Source organism: Lissotriton vulgaris, chromosome 5 (assembly GCF_964263255.1).
Source record: "Lissotriton vulgaris chromosome 5, aLisVul1.2, whole genome shotgun sequence".
In the NCBI taxonomy this organism is placed as follows: Eukaryota; Metazoa; Chordata; class Amphibia; order Caudata; family Salamandridae; genus Lissotriton; species Lissotriton vulgaris.
The window spans coordinates 84,766,464-84,784,251 of NC_141693.1; the positions used below are offsets into that span (position 1 = coordinate 84,766,464).

Below are 17,788 nucleotides of genomic sequence, written 5' to 3' on the forward strand. Positions count from 1 at the left end.
AACTAGTTCCTCACTTCAATCAGATCGCCTTTCACCGTCCCTGTCTTCAGTCCCCTCAATGGCTCCATCATGTGCTCTGAGGTACGTCAGGCTTCTCTAAATATTTATTTACATATAATCATGAATGTAAATGTAAATGTCAAGGTATTTGTAGAGCGCACTGTCACCAAGCGGATTCCTGGCGCTATTACTCATACCACTGTGGAACCCTTCCTGGCTTTCCCTGTGAAGTGTCCACTCCTGGGCACCCCCAGGGTGAAGCCAGGCATCCTAGCGCTGTTAGGGCCGGTGTGGAGGTTAAGCAAGCTATTGCCCAGAGTTGCAGCGTGGGGCCCATGATTAGAATATTTCAGAAAAGGGGGTGGTGATGGACAGAGTATCTGAATTAAACAGAACACTCATACCCAGTCAACAGATCAGGGCTTGATCCATCACTGTTTTTTTTAGCTCACTGCACCATCCCAGCTCAGAACCCAGCTACATGCAAATTAGTCTGTCCCTGCCCCAGTGCATCATGGGAACAGGGCAGACCAAACTACCAAGCCAATTCTTATACTGGGAAGGAAACAAGCTTTCGGGGACCAGTTCTGGCATTACAGCTGTCTTCGGCCCGGCTTGCTTGAATCCTGATGGTGCAATGAGCAAGGGACTCACATCTGAGTATACCCTTCCACGCTTATGGTGGACAAAACGATTCAGAAAAGGGGGTGGTGATGGACAGAGTATCTGAATTAAACAGAACACTCACACCCAGTCAACAGATCAGGGCTTGATCCATCACCGTTTTTTAGCTTACTGCACCATCCCAGCTCAGAACCCAGCTACATGCAAATTAGTCTGTCCCTGGCCCAGTGCATCATGGGAACAGGACAGACCAAACTACCAAGCCAATTCTTATACTGGGATGGAAACAAGCTTCCGGGGACCGGTTTCTAGCATTACAGCCGTCTTCGGCTCGGCTTGCTTGAATCCTGATGGTGCAATGAGCAAGGGACTCACATCTGAGTATACCCTTCCACGCTTATGGTGGACAAAACGATTCAGAAAAGGGGGTGGTGATGGACAGAGTATCTGAATTAAACAGAACACTCATACCCAGTCAACAGATCAGGGCTTGATCCATCACCGTTTTTTAGCTCACTGCACAATCCCAGCTCAGAACCCGGCTACATGCAAATTTGTCTGTCCCTGGCCCAGTGCATCATGGGAACAGGGCAGACCAAACTACCAAGCCAATTCTTATACTGGGAAGGAAACAAGTTTCCGGGGACCGGTTTCTGGCATTACAGCCGTCTTCGGCCCGGCTTGCTTGAATCCTGATGGTGCAATGAGCAAGAGACTCACATCTGAGTATACCCTTCCACGCTTATGGTAGACAAAACGATTCAGAAAAGGGGGTGGTGATGGACAGAGTATCTGAATTAAACAGAACACTCATACCCAGTCAACAGATCAGGGCTTGATCCATCACCGTTTTTTAGCTCACTGCACCATCCCAGCTCAGAACCCGGCTACATGCAAATTAGTCTGTCCCTGGCCCAGTGCATCATGGGAACAGGGCAGACCAAACTACCAAGCCAATTCTTATACTGGGTAGGAAACAAGCTTCCCGGGACCGGTTTCTGGCATTACAGCCGTCTTCAGCCCGGCTTGCTTGAATCCTGATGGTGCAATGAGCAAGGGACTCACATCTGAGTATACCCTTCCACGCTAATGGTGGACAAAACTATTCAGAAAAGGGGGTGGTGATGGACAGAGTATCTGAATTAAACAAAACACTCATACCCAGTCAACAGATCAGGGCTTGATCCATCACCGTTTTTTAGCTCACTGCACCATCCCAGCTCAGAACCCGGCAACATGCAAATTAAAATGTCCCTGGCCCAGTGCATCATGGGAACAGGGCAGACCAAACTACCAAGCCAATTCTTATACTGGGAAGGAAACAAGCTTCCGGGGACCGGTTTCTGGCATTACAGCCGTCTTCGGCCCGGCTTGCTTGAATCCTGATGGTGCAATGAGCAAGGGACTCACATCTGAGTACACCCTTCCACGCTAATGGTGGACAAAACGATTCAGAAAAGGGGGTGGTGATGGACAGAGTATCTGAATTAAACAGAACACTCATACCCAGTCAACAGATCAGGGCTTGATCCATCACCGTTTTTTAGCTCACTGCACCATCCCAGCTCAGAACCCAGCTACATGCAAATTAGTCTGTCCCTGGCCCAGTGCATCATGAGAACAGGGCAGACCAAACTACCAAGCCAATTCTTATACTGGGAAGGAAACAAGCTTCCGGGGACCGGTTTCTGGCATTACAGCCGTCTTCGGCCCGGCTTGCTTGAATCCTGATGGTGCAATGAGCAAGGGACTCACATCTGAGTATACCCTTCCACGCTTATGGTGGACAAAACGATTCAGAAAAGGGGGTGGTGATGGACAGAGTATCTGAATTAAACAGAACACTCATACCCAGTCAACAGATCAGGGCTTGATCCATCAACGTTTTTTAGCTCACTGCACCATCCCTGCTCAGAACCCGGCTACATGCAAATTAGTCTGTCCCTGGCCCAGTGCATCATGGGAACAGGGCAGACCAAACTACCAAGCCAATTCCTATACTGGGAAGGAAACAAGCTTCCGGGGACCGGTTTCTGGCATTACAGCCGTCTTCGGCCCGGCTTGCTTGAATCCTGATGGTGCAATGAGCAAGGGACTCACATCTGAGTATACCCTTCCACGCTTATGGTGGACAAAACGATTCAGAAAAGGGGGTGGTGATGGACAGAGTATCTGAATTAAACAGAACACTCATACCCAGTCAACAGATCAGGGCTTGATCCATCACCGTTTTTTAGCTCACTGCACCATCCCAGCTCAGAACCCGGCTACATGCAAATTAGTCTGTCCCTGGCCCAGTGCATCATGGGAACAGGGCAGACCAAACTACCAAGCCAATTCTTATACTGGGAAGGAAACAAGCTTCCGGGGACCGGTTTCTGGCATTACAGCCGTCTTCGGCCCGGCTTGCTTGAATCCTGATGGTGCAATGAGCAAGGAACTCACATCTGAGTATACCCTTCCACGCTAATGGTGGACAAAACGATTCAGAAAAGGGGGTGGTGATGGACAGAGTATCTGAATTAAACAGAACACTCATACCCAGTCAACAGATCAGGGCTTGATCCATCACCGTTTTTTAGCTCACTGCACCATCCCAGCTCAGAACCCGGCTACATGCAAATTAGTCTGTCCCTGGCCCAGTGCATCATGGGAACAGGGCAGACCAAACTACCAAGCCAATTCTTATACTGGGAAGGAAACAAGCTTCCGGGGACCGGTTTCTGGCATTACAGCCGTCTTCGGCCCGGCTTGCTTGAATCCTGATGGTGCAATGAGCAAGGGACTCACATCTGAGTATACCCTTCCACGCTTATGGTGGACAAAACGATTCAGAAAAGGGGGTGGTGATGGACAGAGTATCTGAATTAAACAGAACACTCATACCCAGTCAACAGATCAGGGCTTGATCCATCACCGTTTTTTAGCTCACTGCACCATCCCAGCTCAGAACCCGGCTACATGCAAATTAGTCTGTCCCTGGCCCAGTGCATCATGGGAACAGGGCAGATCAAACTACCAAGCCAATTCTTATACTGGGAAGGAAACAAGCTTCCGGGGACCGGTTTCTGGCATAACAGCCGTCTTTGGCCCGGCTTGCTTGAAGCCTGATGGTGCAATGAGCAAGGGACTCACATCTGAGTATACCCTTCCACGCTCATGGTGGACAAAACGATTCAGAAAAGGGGGTGGGATGGACAGAGTATCCGAATTAAACAGAACACTCATACCCAGTCAACAGATCAGGGCTTGATCCATCACCGTTTTTTAGCTCACTGCACCATCCCAGCTCAGAACCCGGCTACATGCAAATTAGTCTGTCCCCCTATATTTTGATTTTGTCTGAAACTGTTTACAATGTGGCTCAGAATAAGTTTGCAACAAGTCCACTGTACTTTATTCACCAAAATGCAGGCAGAAAAAACGGTTGAGCCAGATAACCCAGGAAATAAATCAATCTATCTATCTATCTATCTATCTATCTATCTATCTATCTATCTATCTATCTATCTATCTATCTATCTATCTATCTATCTATCTATCTATCTATCGATCTATCGATCTATCGATCTATCCATCGATCTATCTATCTATCTATCGATCTATCTATCTATCTATCTATCGATCTATCTATCTATCGATCTATCTATCCATCGATCTATCTATCTATCTATCGATCTAGCAATCTATCTATCTTTCTATCTGTCTGCCCATCAGTCCCTCTCTGTCTGTCTAACCTTGCACCTCAAGGTCACCAAGGGGCAGCTGTTGCTCATACACTACAGATGAACCATTCCTGCAGTGTTATTTTTGCAGAGAAGGTCATCCGCCCATTCCGTTTCCACCTTCCCAAGTAAAGGGGCCTGATTGGTTCCTGCACACCATCTCCACTCCCAGCTGGAATCACAAGGTCACAGCCAGACATGTTTTTACTCAGAGCCATTAATCTCCTGCCGTCAGCTGCAGTGCAGGCAGTGCAAGAAAATGCTCAAACCAGTTACACCCCCTATATCTCCTCCCACTCCCCTGACTCCCTTTCTTCCCTCCTGTTCTCTCCTCCCTCCCTGATTGCATTCTCTCTCCCCCCCTCTCTCTCTTGAAACCTTCTTATGTCTGCAGCAATAAATCTCGAGGAGCTGGGAAAGTAACAGAAGCACCAGGGCCACCCAGCCCACCAAGGAAATGGTCCATGCCCAGCCTTGGCCACCTTAATTGTGACAGTGCTTAATTTGTAAAATATTTAGTGCCGGTACCCAAAGCCCTGCTCAAAAGGCAGCGGCTGCCAATATTAAATGTCCCCACGCCCAGAATCCACCTCATGCCTCCTAAATCCACCACCAGACACCCCCGGCCCTTTTATCTCACTCATGCGAATTTCGTAGCGCATCCTGCATCACATTTTGCGATGCAGGGCGCGCTACGAAATTCGTTTTATTAATTAAACTGTTTACTTACCTTCAATTATTCATACTCCGGTTTTTAGCACCCCCCACACTCCCCCTCCCCCGCCCCGCCTCTCCACCCCACCGAAACTCCCTCCACGGGCCGTGGCTGCACAAATGTCACTTTTACCTCATGTAACGTAACGTCTGCTTTTGTAATCTGTTCACGTGTAATGTTCTCCTCATGTATCAGTTCTGTTCCTATTGTGAAGAGCTCTGACGCCTTCGGGTAAAGTCTGCGCTATATAAAAACGCATAAATAAATGAATTAATAAATGCAGGCTCCTGGTGTCCCCCTTGCTGATGGTGTTTCTGTCTTCCCTTCCTTCTTCTTTCCCGTACGTGTGCTTTCCTTCTCTTGCTCTTGGGGAATGTCTGATAAGGAAAAATAAGTGCCAATGGCCCCCAACAAAAGCAAAATAAGAGCCATTTGGCCCAATAACCAAATATGAGTGCCAGTGGGCCCCACCAACCGAACATAAGGGCCGGTGGGCCTCACCAATCACAAAATAAGTGCCATTGGGCCCCAGTAGCCAAATATGAGTGCCGGTGGGCCCCACCAACCGAATATATGCGCTGTTGGGCCTCACTAATATAAGTTACAGTGGTCACCACTAACCCGAATATAAGTGCTGGTGGGCCCCACTAACCTAAAAATAAGTGCTGGGGGGGCAACACTAACCCAAATATAAGTGCTGGTGGGCCCCACCAATCCAAACATAAGTGCCAGTGGGCCCCACTAACCACATATAGGTGTAGGTGGGCCCCACTAACCAAATATAAGTGCCAGTGGGCCCCACCAACGGCAAAATAAGTGCTGGTGGGCCCCACTAACCAAATATAAGTGCTGGTGGGCTCCGCTAATTCAAAAATAAAGGCTGGTGGGCCCCACTAACCGAATATAAGTGCCGGTGAGGCCCACTAACCCGAAAATAAGTTCCAGTGGACCCCATTAACCTACATATAAGTGCCGGCAGGCACCACTAACCAAAATATAAGTGCCGGTTGGCCCCGCTAACCCAAATATAAGTGCCGATGGGCAACAATAACCAAATATAAATACCAGTGAGGCTCACTAACCGGATATAAGTGCCGGTGGGCCCCACTAACCCAAGTATAAGTGCCGATGGGCCCCTCTAACCAAATATAAGTGCCGATGGGCCCCAGTACCTAACCCAAATCACTGGCTCAAATTACGAAAGCACCACATACAATAGTAACTACAAATGTGTCATGATGGCAAGCTTGAAGGGCGAGGAGGGGGTGACCTGGTGCCACAAAGTGCTTTTACACACCTAGCTCACGATTTGTCTCCCTGGATGATCTTTGACAAAAATCGCTTTCCTGGCGTTTATATTTGGAATCTGAAGAATGGTTGTGAATTTCTATCTCTAATTCAGTGATGTGTCTACATTTCAAAGCAACACCAGCAGACCAGACCCCCAGTGCTCCACAGTGATTGCTGGGACGCAAAGTTATGAGCTAAGAGAGAGAGCGAGTTTAGGACACCAAGAAAGGAGTCAAAAAGAAGTGCGTTTATGAGCATTTGAGAGAATCAAAAGAGGGCCCAGCTTTAGGCGCAGTGGGGCAAGAGGAGCTGATCACTACACCAAGATTAAGACCACTGGAGACAAGAAAGAGCCAAAAATAATAGCCAGTTTATGAGCATTGGGTGCAATAAAAAGACACCAACTTTACAAGCACCAAAGACATGAGGAAGTCAAAATATAAACCAAATTTACGAGCTTTGGAGAGAGTGAGGTGGGAAAGGAAGGCTATGAGCATTAGAGACAGGAGCAGTGCTGTCTTAAAGATTTCTGGGGCCCTGGGCAAGGCATATTTTGAGGCCTCTGTTGGGAACAATTTTGAATTTATTAACCATTCTGTGCACACATAATGCAGAAACATCTTAAACTATGGTAGACGTTCATAAACTAAGTCACACAAACCAGCTGACATGTCTTGCACTGGGCCAAGAAATATAATCGAGATTGCTTTTTAGAGAGGAAGGGGCTGAGATAAAGAAATAGATAGGGGTGAGATATAGCAAGATACCACCTTCTTAGCGGGGCCTTAAAAAATGGGGACCTTGGACAATTGCCCACTCTGCCCATGCCTTAAAACGTCTCTGGACGGTCAGCAAGTTTGCTTATGGGAAGCAGTGGACTTTGAAAGGGTCAGATCTACTGTTCACACTCCAACCGGAGCAACAGTAAAGAAAGTATTGGGGTTTTGAGGGGTCAGATGTACAATTCCCGACTCAGTCTAAGCAACAGCGGGGAAAGTGTGGAACTTCGGAGGGGTCGGATTTACTATTCCCCATCCTACCAGAACAACAACAGTGGGAGTGCTGCGCTTTTGTAGGCACAGGTTTACTATTCGCACTCCAAACTAAGCCTCAAAAGGAGGTATCAGGCAGGACACAGAGACAACGAGAGCACGACAATGGAGACGAGACAGAGACAAAACACACGGGATAAAGACCCTCAGAGAGAATAATAAGACAAAAGCGATAGCAAGTTTACAAGAATGGGAGACAGGAGAGAACTGAAAGAGATGGCTGGTTTATGTGCATTGGAGAAGGCAAAGAGCCAATTGAAACACCCAGACTACAGCCATCAAGAGCAGAGGGAGCCAAACAATACACCAAGTGTCTGACCGACAGACAGACGCAGGGAGAAGCGATGGGGAGTTTATGAGCATCGCAGCTAGGAGAGAGCAAAGAGGGAGTAACTTCATGAAGACAGGAGGAGGAAGGGAGCCAATAAACACAAGGCGCACATGACCATTGGGTGTAAGAAGGAGTCAAAGGCAATAACCCGTTTATGAGGACAAGACAGGATCACAGGTTTCAGCAAGTGCACGACCTTCGAGACAAGAGAGAGCCAAGAAAGACAAGATTAAAGCCATAGACAAGAGAGAGTCAAAAGCAAAGTGAAGTTTATGAGCAAAGGGCAGACCACACAACCATAAGACAGCAAGTTTGAGAGCATTGGAGGAAGGATAGAGTCAATAAAGACAGAAAGTAGATCAGCATTGGAGGAAGCAGAAAGTGAGACCCAGTTTACGCGCCATCAGAGGCCATGGAGAACCAAAAGAGACAGCAAATGTATGAGAAGGGAAGGAGAGACGGTGACCCTTGAGTAGCTGGAAACCTTTCCTTGGGTGCTGGGAGGGGAGTCAAAACAACATTGTTGGCGAGTGGAAGAGAAATAGAGGATGCACTTTGGGACAAAAAGGTAAACAAGGCACCAGAGCCCATTGCAAGCAGTGGAGACGGGAGGGACAAACTAGACCCTAAGGGGCAGATTTACAAGCCCCCTGTGCCACCAGTGCGTCACTTTTTGTGCCGTACTGGTGGCGCAGGGGGCTCCTCCATATTTACAAGGAGAGGAAAAGCCAGGCAGGGTGGCTTTTCCTCTCCTTGTAAATACAGCCCCTTCATACGCAGCACTTTGCGTTGAAGGGGCGTTCCATGGGTGTTGCTGTGGGTGTTCCCACGCAACACCCATGGAGAAAGACACATCTCCAGATTTACAAGAAATCGTAACTCTGGAGATGCCTGTGAATGCTACGCCACCCTATAGGTGGCGTAGCGAGGCGCAACGAGGAGCAATGTTTTCATTTCTCCTCGTTTTTTCCTCTTTCAATGCTTGCTGTATTCTACAGCGCTCACTGAAAGAGGAAATTGCCTGTAGTGATTCTTTTTGTACAGGAAGGCGCCCCTTCCTGCACAAAAGCAATCTCCCCATGACGCAGGCATCCTTGCACCATGGTGCAAGGGTGCCTGCGATGACTGCAGTTTGTGTGCCAGCGCAGGGGGAAGCACAGAGATGCAACTTATTCTTGTAAATATTTCGCATCCCTGTGCTTCGGAAATAACGCAGTGTGGCGCAGCCAGAGGGCTTATGGTGCCGCGCTGCGGCACTTCCTCGTAGATCTGCACCACGGTTTGTAAGCGTGGGAGACGGGGAAGAAACCAAGGGAGCAAGACAGCAAGGCTATGGTATTGGAGACAGGAGAATGCCAGGAGAGACACTAAGGTTATGACCATCAGAGACAGGAGAGAGCTGCAAGAGACACTAGGATTACAGCGTTGGAAATGGGAGACAGCAAGAAGAGACATCAAGGTTATGACCATAGTAGAGTGTCCAAAGAGACAGCCAGACTAGCAGAATCAGAGGCAGAGACTGACAAAAGACACACCTATCTTACTAGCATCGAAGATGAAAGACAGACAAGAGATACACAGGAACTGAGCCCTGGGGATGGGAGACAGCCAAAAGAAACACCAAAGTTACGAGCATCAGTGGCAGAAGGAGCCAAAAGAGACACCACAGTAATGAACACCAGAGGCAGGCAGCCACAAACTGATTCTAAGCCTAAGAGATAAGAGACAGCCAAAAGACACACAGGGGAAGATCAGTAAAAGCAGGAGAGAGCCAAAAGAGACAGGAAGGTGGAAGCATCTGAGACAGGCGAGAGACACTAGAAACACTAATATTAGGAACATCAGAGACGAGCATAAAATGTATAGAATGAAAGGAACTGACAGCTTGCATAGAGACACTGCGCCTATCCTGAGTTAAAAACATTGCCAGTAGCAGGACAAGGCAAGGCTAAGTAGCTGCCAGTTGAAGGTCACCAACAAGGGGGGGAGGGGACTCGGCAGCCGCCAGGTAAATGTAACCAGCAGGTGTAATTCTAGGCAGCTTTCTGTTAAATGTAACCAGCTGGAGGCAGGACTAGGTAGCTACCTGAAAAATGGCACCAGCAGCGGGCAGGGCTAAGTAGTCAACTGGTACATGTAAGCAGCAAGGGGCAGGACTAGGCAGATCCTGAGGGAGGCTCCAGGTAAGCCTGGGCTGGCCTTAGACACTGGGCTGGCAGATACTGGTTTCATGCCCAAGATGGTAAGGTTCAGAAAAGGGGGTGTAAACAAGATGGTAAGGTGGCACGTGTCCACGCGGTGGGTGAATATACGTGTATTCTTGTTCCTGATGAACTTGGTTAATGAATGGTAATAAATGTCTGTTGCTTACTTTTAATGGTTATGAAAAATGTTTTGGTTTGCATGTTACTGTTCCCTTCCTCTGGGTTGGAGTGTAGCTTCTGTGATGATGCTTTTTTACAGGGGTATTAGATCACTTCATAAAAGTGATCTGATCCCCTTATGTTCTTCTTTGTGTATCAAGTAGCATTAAATGTCATGGGTCTGGTCCCTACCTCTGTCCCCCTTTCTAGCGCCACCAGAAGGACCCTGTGGGACACTCCAGCAGCTGCTTCCAAGACTCTGACTGCTGCAGCTCAGCTCACATCACTGCAGGCATTAACCTCTGTGGAGTAGCGGCAAACCCTAAACATAAATAGAGTTTCATATGTCCACTATGTTCTCTGGAACGCGCAGGTCAACACATGATGTGTCCAAGCAAAACAGTTCTTCGTGTAAAACAAACTGGGGATGTGTAGAGGAGTTAGGAGGGGGCGATGTAACGTCCTGAGGTACATACTAGTTCAGTGCATTGACCCAGCTGCGGATGTGAATACTGAACTTATTCCCTTTTACCACAGTGGTGGTTCAATGCTTTTCAGTGGCGGCTGCCACCGAGTAGTACAGGTGAGGCGGGGAAGATATAAAAAATAAATTACAACTTACTTACCTTGCTGCTGGCCACCACTTCGCCTCTGTCCTCTTCTGTTCCTGCCAGAAGCAGGAAGCACACAGGCTCCCCTAAGCCAATCACAATGCTGCTGTCACCATGACAGCAGCATCATGATTGGTCTGAGCGCCATGGCTTGGTGCTCAGATGGGAAGTCTGACCCATTCATGTTCTCCAGCCTGGCAATAATACAGCCTAGCTGGAGAACATGCAAAGTGCGCATGACTGTTTGGCCGGCACAAGACGTTCGGCCAAACCGACATGCGCACTTAAGTGCCCCAACCACTCCTCCTCTGCTGCTTGTGATGACAGCACAGCCCCTCCCCACCCTGTAAACCTGCCTGACAACAGGAACATTAAATGATAATAACATAGTGATATTATCATTTTATTTTTCCTTTTTCCACTGTTCAAAGAGTAGTGGGGCAGTGCTCCTCTGCCTTAGCGGAGGAGCCGCCGTTGCCAGTGTCGGCTGGCACAGATCAGTGCTGGAGAGGCAGGGGCTGGGGGGGTAAGGCGTAGTAATCTTTTTTTTAAACGTACCTTAATGACACTTCTCTCGTTGTTCCTCCTCGTCATCCCTCTGCTCTCTCAGGAAGCACCCAGGCTCCCCATAGCCAATCACAACGCTGCAATGCAGCGTTGTGATTGATAAGCACTGAGGCTCCCGTAAGCCAATCACGATGCTGCAATGCAGTGCTCTGATTGGTCTGAGTGCTGTTTTTCTACGCTCAGCCAGGGACTGGGGGTCTGGGCATATTCCCCACCGAGGCTGTAATACAGCCTGGGTGGGGATCAGGCAAAGTGCGCATGACTGTTTGACTGGCCCCAGAGGGCTGGCCAAACAGTCATGAAGACTGATAACAGTGCATACCACTCTTCGTGGGTGCCTGTTATCCCCCTGCCCCCGCTCCCAAGACCCCGGGGCACGAAATAAAAGTTTATTATTGTTTTATTTTTATTTTATTTTTCGCTGATGGAAGAAGGGGGCTATGCTCCTCCACCATAGCGGAAGAGCCGCTACTGGCCGCTGGTGCTTTTCCCATGCTTGTTCGGATGTACAAACACAATTTAGTTGTCAACATCTGTCTCGTAGCAGAGTCCCCAACTTCTATAATGTGAACTAAATTTGGAGCAAAGAAAATCAATCTAAACACCTAACAAGCATAGCAACTCTTACAGAAGATCCCACATCAGACATGGCCATCAGGTTATTCTTGTTGTGTCTGCATGACTCCAACATTCAACACAAGTGGAGCTGCTCCCAGGGAAGTGACCAAAAGGTGCTCAAAGTTAAATTGTGAGTATGGAGACCTCACAAAAAGTGATGGACTGGCCTCGCACATCCCCTGCGGTCATGCTTCATCATCAGCAGTCCTTGCCCTCCAAAAACTCGGTTTGATAGAGGGCGGGCATACACCTGACGCCAGGGATGCACTTCAAAACTAAGTGGGGGCCTGTGAAGAGTGAGTGAGATTTAAAAACCATTATGTTGTATTCTCTGCACTTATGTTTTATGTATCCCTTTAAGTCCTACATTCCATTTTCCCTGATGTCATTTTCTCCTCTGTTCTGTCCTGTCAGTTAGCTCCTGCTTTCTGATGGGAACACCAGCTTTTCTCTATGGTGCTTAATAAATAAGTCTTAAGCCTTACATCTGCCTGCTGACTTCATTTACAACACATGGCGACGATGAACAGAAGGAGCTAAACAACCATAGAGGGAGAAGAACTCCACTGGTGAAAAGAACCACGCGAATTTTTGATGAAACAGAGAAAAGAATTTTGAAGAACCACGCAAGTTCAGAAACTAACAAAATTATACTGCTACACATCTCTTGAAACAGACTGAAAGAAAAATTGCTATCCTAAGAAACGCTTGAGTCTGTAGCCTGCATCAAGATACGTTTTTAATTGAGAAGTGAGGCCTGCAAGTTTCCAAACCGACCGGTGAGTTGGAGAGACTGTCGTATGCCTGTTTGTGACTGTCCTAAACGTTAATCTAAAAGACTACGTTCAGCCAAAGAAACGCCACGTTTGGGAAACTGCCCTTTTTAAAAAAAAGGTGAAACTCCTTAGATTTTATGGGGATGTAAACTGCATCGTACTGTTTTATTTTTCGTACTGTTTTATTTGGCCACATCAGACTGTAATAGCCGAAATTCAAACGGCAGAAACAAGTTTCATTTTTGTGCCCCGGCATCACACATTGTGATCAAAAGCATCTTTTGAAACTCACCGGCAAGTCTTGACATCGCGCTGCATCTTTTAAATCCGGCGCGCGTAAAGAAACACGAGCCTACTCACCCGCAGAATCCCGTGACTTCTTGCCGAACGGAGCCATTCTTACTGTAACTTACGTCAGGCAGGAAGGAGAATATCGGAGAAGAAAAGAAAATAAACGTCAAGAGAAGTGACGTAATGACGCGACGTAGCGGCCATTTTGGAAGCCGTGTGAGGTAACTAGGCAACCTCACTAAGCAACACGCATCAAACTGCAGAATATTACGGAAACAGACAAAGACACTGAATATATTGCGGAAACAGACAAAGACACTCTCCGCTACGGTTCTTTCTGCAGACGAGTGAATTAAACAGTGATTCAGAGGTGAGGTGATTCAAACGGTGAGGAAATCATTTATTAACCAAAGTAACCAGAAGATCGACTATAGACTAGCACACATTTGGTAGATGTTAAGTGGTGACATTTCTTTTTATCCAGTTTGACTATCTCTCCATTTTAAAAAAAAAGAAAGGAAGATACTGTTTAAAAAAAAAAAAATGGAGAATTTAAATATTATTGCACCCCCTTTGTTCCTACAAGCCACAGGAGATCCACCCATCGAGTGGGATGAATGGATAGACATTTTTGAGAACTACATCGAAGCGCTTGATGGGAAAGATTTTAGTGCAATTAGGAAGAAAGCCCTCTTGTTAAGTGCTTTGGGCAAGGAGGGTCAACATTCTTTTAAATACCTTCCTGTGGCAGTCAACCAAGATGGTAGGGCAATAACTAATGTATACACAGAAGCTAAAGCTCGGATGAAAAAACAATATGCAAAAGAAGTAAATATTGTTATGGCGCGACACAAATTTTACACCCAACCTCAAAGGAATGAAGAGTCTGTAGATCAGTTTGTGGCTAGGCTACGTGAGTTGTCGATAAAATGTTGTTTTGGTGAAATAAGGGATGAAATGATAAGAGACCAGCTAATAGTACAGTGTCGAAACAAAAAGATGCAAGAAAAATTGTGGGCAGCAAAAAACCCAACCCTACAAATAGCCATTGATATAGCAAAAGTAGTTGAGGAATCGAATGCGTGCATGAAAGAGATGGAAAAGAAAGATAACGCAAAAGGGAATACTCAAGGCAATGATGTTTCATGTGTTGATCATGATGAAGTTGCTGTTGTGAACAAGAGGAGTGTGGACCTGGGAGGAGGCAGTCAGAAAAGGTTTAACAATACATTTTCAGGTAATGATAAGAACAGATTCCAAGGAAGAATGTGCAGTAGATGTGGGAGTACTTTTCACAACTCGGACTTTAGGAGATGCTTTGCGATTGACAAAATGTGTAGGAAATGTGGGCGGAAAGGACATTTTTCAAAAATGTGTAGAAGTACAAACGTTGACAAGGTTGCTTTTGTTGAAAACAAGGATGAAGTAAGAGACTTCATTAGTGTTGAGGGTGCGAACAAAATATTGGGGCAGATTTATGAAGGGCTTGCGCCACGTTTACGCCGCTGTTGCGTGACGCAATGGCACGGAAACGTGGCGCATCCCTGCGCCCTATTTACAACGTGACGCATCTAGGAGATGCGTCACGTTGTACAGCACTGCGCCATGAGGAGGCGTTCCTGCGCAGGGGGGGCGTTCCTGCGCCGGAACGCCTCCTGAAAGTGGCTGAGTGAAATCTATGAGATTTCACTCAGTCACTTTCAGGGCAATGCTGCGTCAAAACCCTGTGCCTGCTTGAAGCAGGCGTAGGTCTTGAGGCAGCATTGAGAGAATAGGCCCCCCCAGAGCATTGCTGGAGCTGCGTCGCGCTTGCGACGCAACTCCAGCAATGCGCCACATTTCCGGCACAGATGCGTCACGCATCTGTGCCGTTTTTGCCCCATGGTGCGCCGCATCATAAATGTGGCGCACCATGGGTGGCGTAGCTGTGGCGCACTGTGGCGCATGTTAACTGGCGCATCCCTCGGGATGCGCCAGTTAACATAAATCTGCCCCATTGTGTTTAGGTGGAGACGGTGCGAATGAGGGTGAGCCTGGGAGAAGATTCAGACCAAAAGCATTGTTTCTTATTGATGAAATCGAGGTCCAGCTGATGGTTGACCCTGGGTCTTTATGGACCATTATTCCTAAGGATATGTTCCTGGCAAATTGGAAGGATGTGCACTTGTCCCCTAGCGACATTAATGCCTGTGGTTTTCAGGGTGAAAGCATAGATGTGATTGGGTTCATGGTGTGTGTAATAACGTTCAAAGATCGTTCAGCTGAAGGGAAGGTGTATGTAGCTAAGTCTGGTCCTGCAATTTTAGGATGGGGGCAACAGTATGACCTTGGAATAATAATAAACCCCAGAGCAGCACAACAAGTGATGGTGGTAGACAGCATAACCACTGATTCGATAGTGGAAGGGATGAATGGTCTGTTTGAGGAGCATATAGGAGAGTTAAGGGGCTATGTGCATAAGATCGTGTTGAGGGATGATGCCATACCTATGCAACACAAAGTCAGAAAGGTTCCATTCATCGCACGTGAGGAGGTGAAGAAGATGTTAGAGGAAATGCTAGACCAGGGTGTGATAGAGCAGATAGAAACATCACCTTGGATTTCCCCTGTAGTTATTACAACCAAATCTGATGGAAAATTTTGTTTCTGTGTGGACCTTCGCACCCTGAACCAAAACATTGTGGTGGACAACTTTCCCTTACCGAACATCAATGAGTTGGTTCTATCATTAAAAGGGGGGAAGTTCTTTTCCAAGTTAGACCTTCGCAGCGCCTATCATCAAATAAAACTACACCAAGACTCTAAAGCACTTACGGCGTTCATAACAACCGAAGGAATATATCAGTTCACACGAATGCCTTTTGGACTTGCCTCTGCTGCTGGAGTATTCCAAAGGATGATGGGTGTTGTACTAAAAGGTGTGCACAATGTTGTGTATTTTCAGGACGATGTTCTGATTTTTGGAGCGACCATCGAAGAGCACAATGTGATCTTGAAAACTGTTTTAGAAAGGATGGAACAGGCAGGTCTGACTCTCAAGAAAGAGAAATGCAAATTTGCAGTGGAAGAGGTTGAATACCTTGGGTATACATTGTCTGTGGATGGAGTAAAACCCAAGAGAGACTTATTAGACTCCATTAGAAATGCACCATCTCCGTGTGATAAGGATCAGTTGAGGTCTTTCCTCGGCCTCATCGAGTACTACGCTAAGTTTGTAAGGGATTTTGCAGAGAAAACCGAAAAGATCAAAGTACTGTTGAGGAGTGGATGTAAGTTTGTGTGGGGTGTGGAACAAGATGAGTGCTTCAAAAGAATCAAGGTGGAAATTTGCGAGGCGGGCATTTTGACACCGTTTGACACCAACCGTAAGTCAGTCCTGACAGTGGATGCAAGTGCTGTGGGTGTTGGTGCGGTCCTTGCTCAAGTACACGATTCTGGCCTCAAAACTGTAGCGTTTGCCTCAAGGACACTCACTACAGCTGAGAGGAATTACTCTATAATCGAGCGTGAGGCTTTGGCTGCGGCATGGGGTTGCGAGTATTATAGAATGTACCTGTGGGGGTTTAAATTCACATTATTGACAGATCACAAACCCCTGGTTAAAATACTTTCGCCTGGCGGTGCCGGCAAAGGCTCTGCCAGGTTAGCTAGACTCGCTGCCAGGATCCAGGAGTACTTATACACTGTAGAATACATTCCCGGTTGGAAGAATTGCCAAGCGGATGGACTCTCTAGACTTCCACTACCTTGGGAGAGGGTAGACAAGTTAGGGGTTGAATCTCTCAACTCAGAGGGTTCTGTTGCCGCTGTAGATGAGGTTGTTGATATGTGCGCTGGGGCAATCAGCAAAAGTTTGTGGAATACTTCAATGGCTAAAGATGTGGTGTTGTGTGAAGTCAAAGATTTGATAGCAAAGGGTCCAAGGAGAGAGAGTTGTCTATCCCCTGCACTTCGTCCTTATTTGAAGGTTCTGGATCAATTGTCTATCTTGGACAATGAGGGATTCATGATTTTAATGGATGACAAATTCATTCCTCCACAAGATGTGCGATTTACTTTGTTTAAGCTGGGTCATGAGGGTCATTTAGGGCAGTCCCTTACTAAGAGGAGAATTAGAGACAATTTTTGGTGGCCCGGTATGGACTCCGAAATCTCACAGTGGGTAGAGAGATGTACGGAGTGTTTGGAAAGTGAAAAGAGACTTAAGGTGGGTAGTCATACTGGTTGTGGCTCAATAACTGATCCCAAGTGTCCCTGGCACACCATATGTCTCGATTTCATTGGCCCATTTCACCAGTTGAATCAGGACATGAGGTTTGGGTTGGTGGTAGTTGACGTCTCTTCCAAGTGGTTAGTGGTCAAATTCATGAGGGAGATCACCACGAGCAGCACTATAGCCGTGTTGGGTGAGATCTTTAGAGAGGAAGGTTTTCCCACGAGGATCATTACTGACAATGGGACACAACTCACCTCCCTGGAGATGACTAATTTCTTGGGAAAATGTGGCATTATTCACTCAAGGACCTCACTTTACAACCCCCAGGGAAATGGCATAGTGGAGAGGGCCAACCGAATGGTTAAAGGTGCCATTCAAATGGCAATTTCTTCCCGCATGGATGTGAAGAGTTTGGTTAATGACCTAGTGTGGGCCTACAGGACTACTGAGAATGGGGTGACTGGCTTAGTCCCGTTTTCCGTCATGAGGGGACGTCCTGCGGGTACTAAACTAGTGGCTGCTTGGATGAAAGAACTTCTGAACGTTGATCCTCCTGCTGGTCCTGGTGAGTCTGACACTGTTCGCGAATCTGGTGGCGCGTGTAAATTC

The 17,788-nt window shown here is 47.1% G+C and overlaps 1 protein-coding gene across 2 annotated transcripts in view; it reads right to left on the reverse strand.

The window, feature by feature from the left end:
• OLFML2A (olfactomedin like 2A) overlaps positions 1-17,788 on the reverse strand; it is a 231,359-nt gene that overhangs the window by 98,592 nt on the left and 114,979 nt on the right. The window lies entirely within an intron of this gene.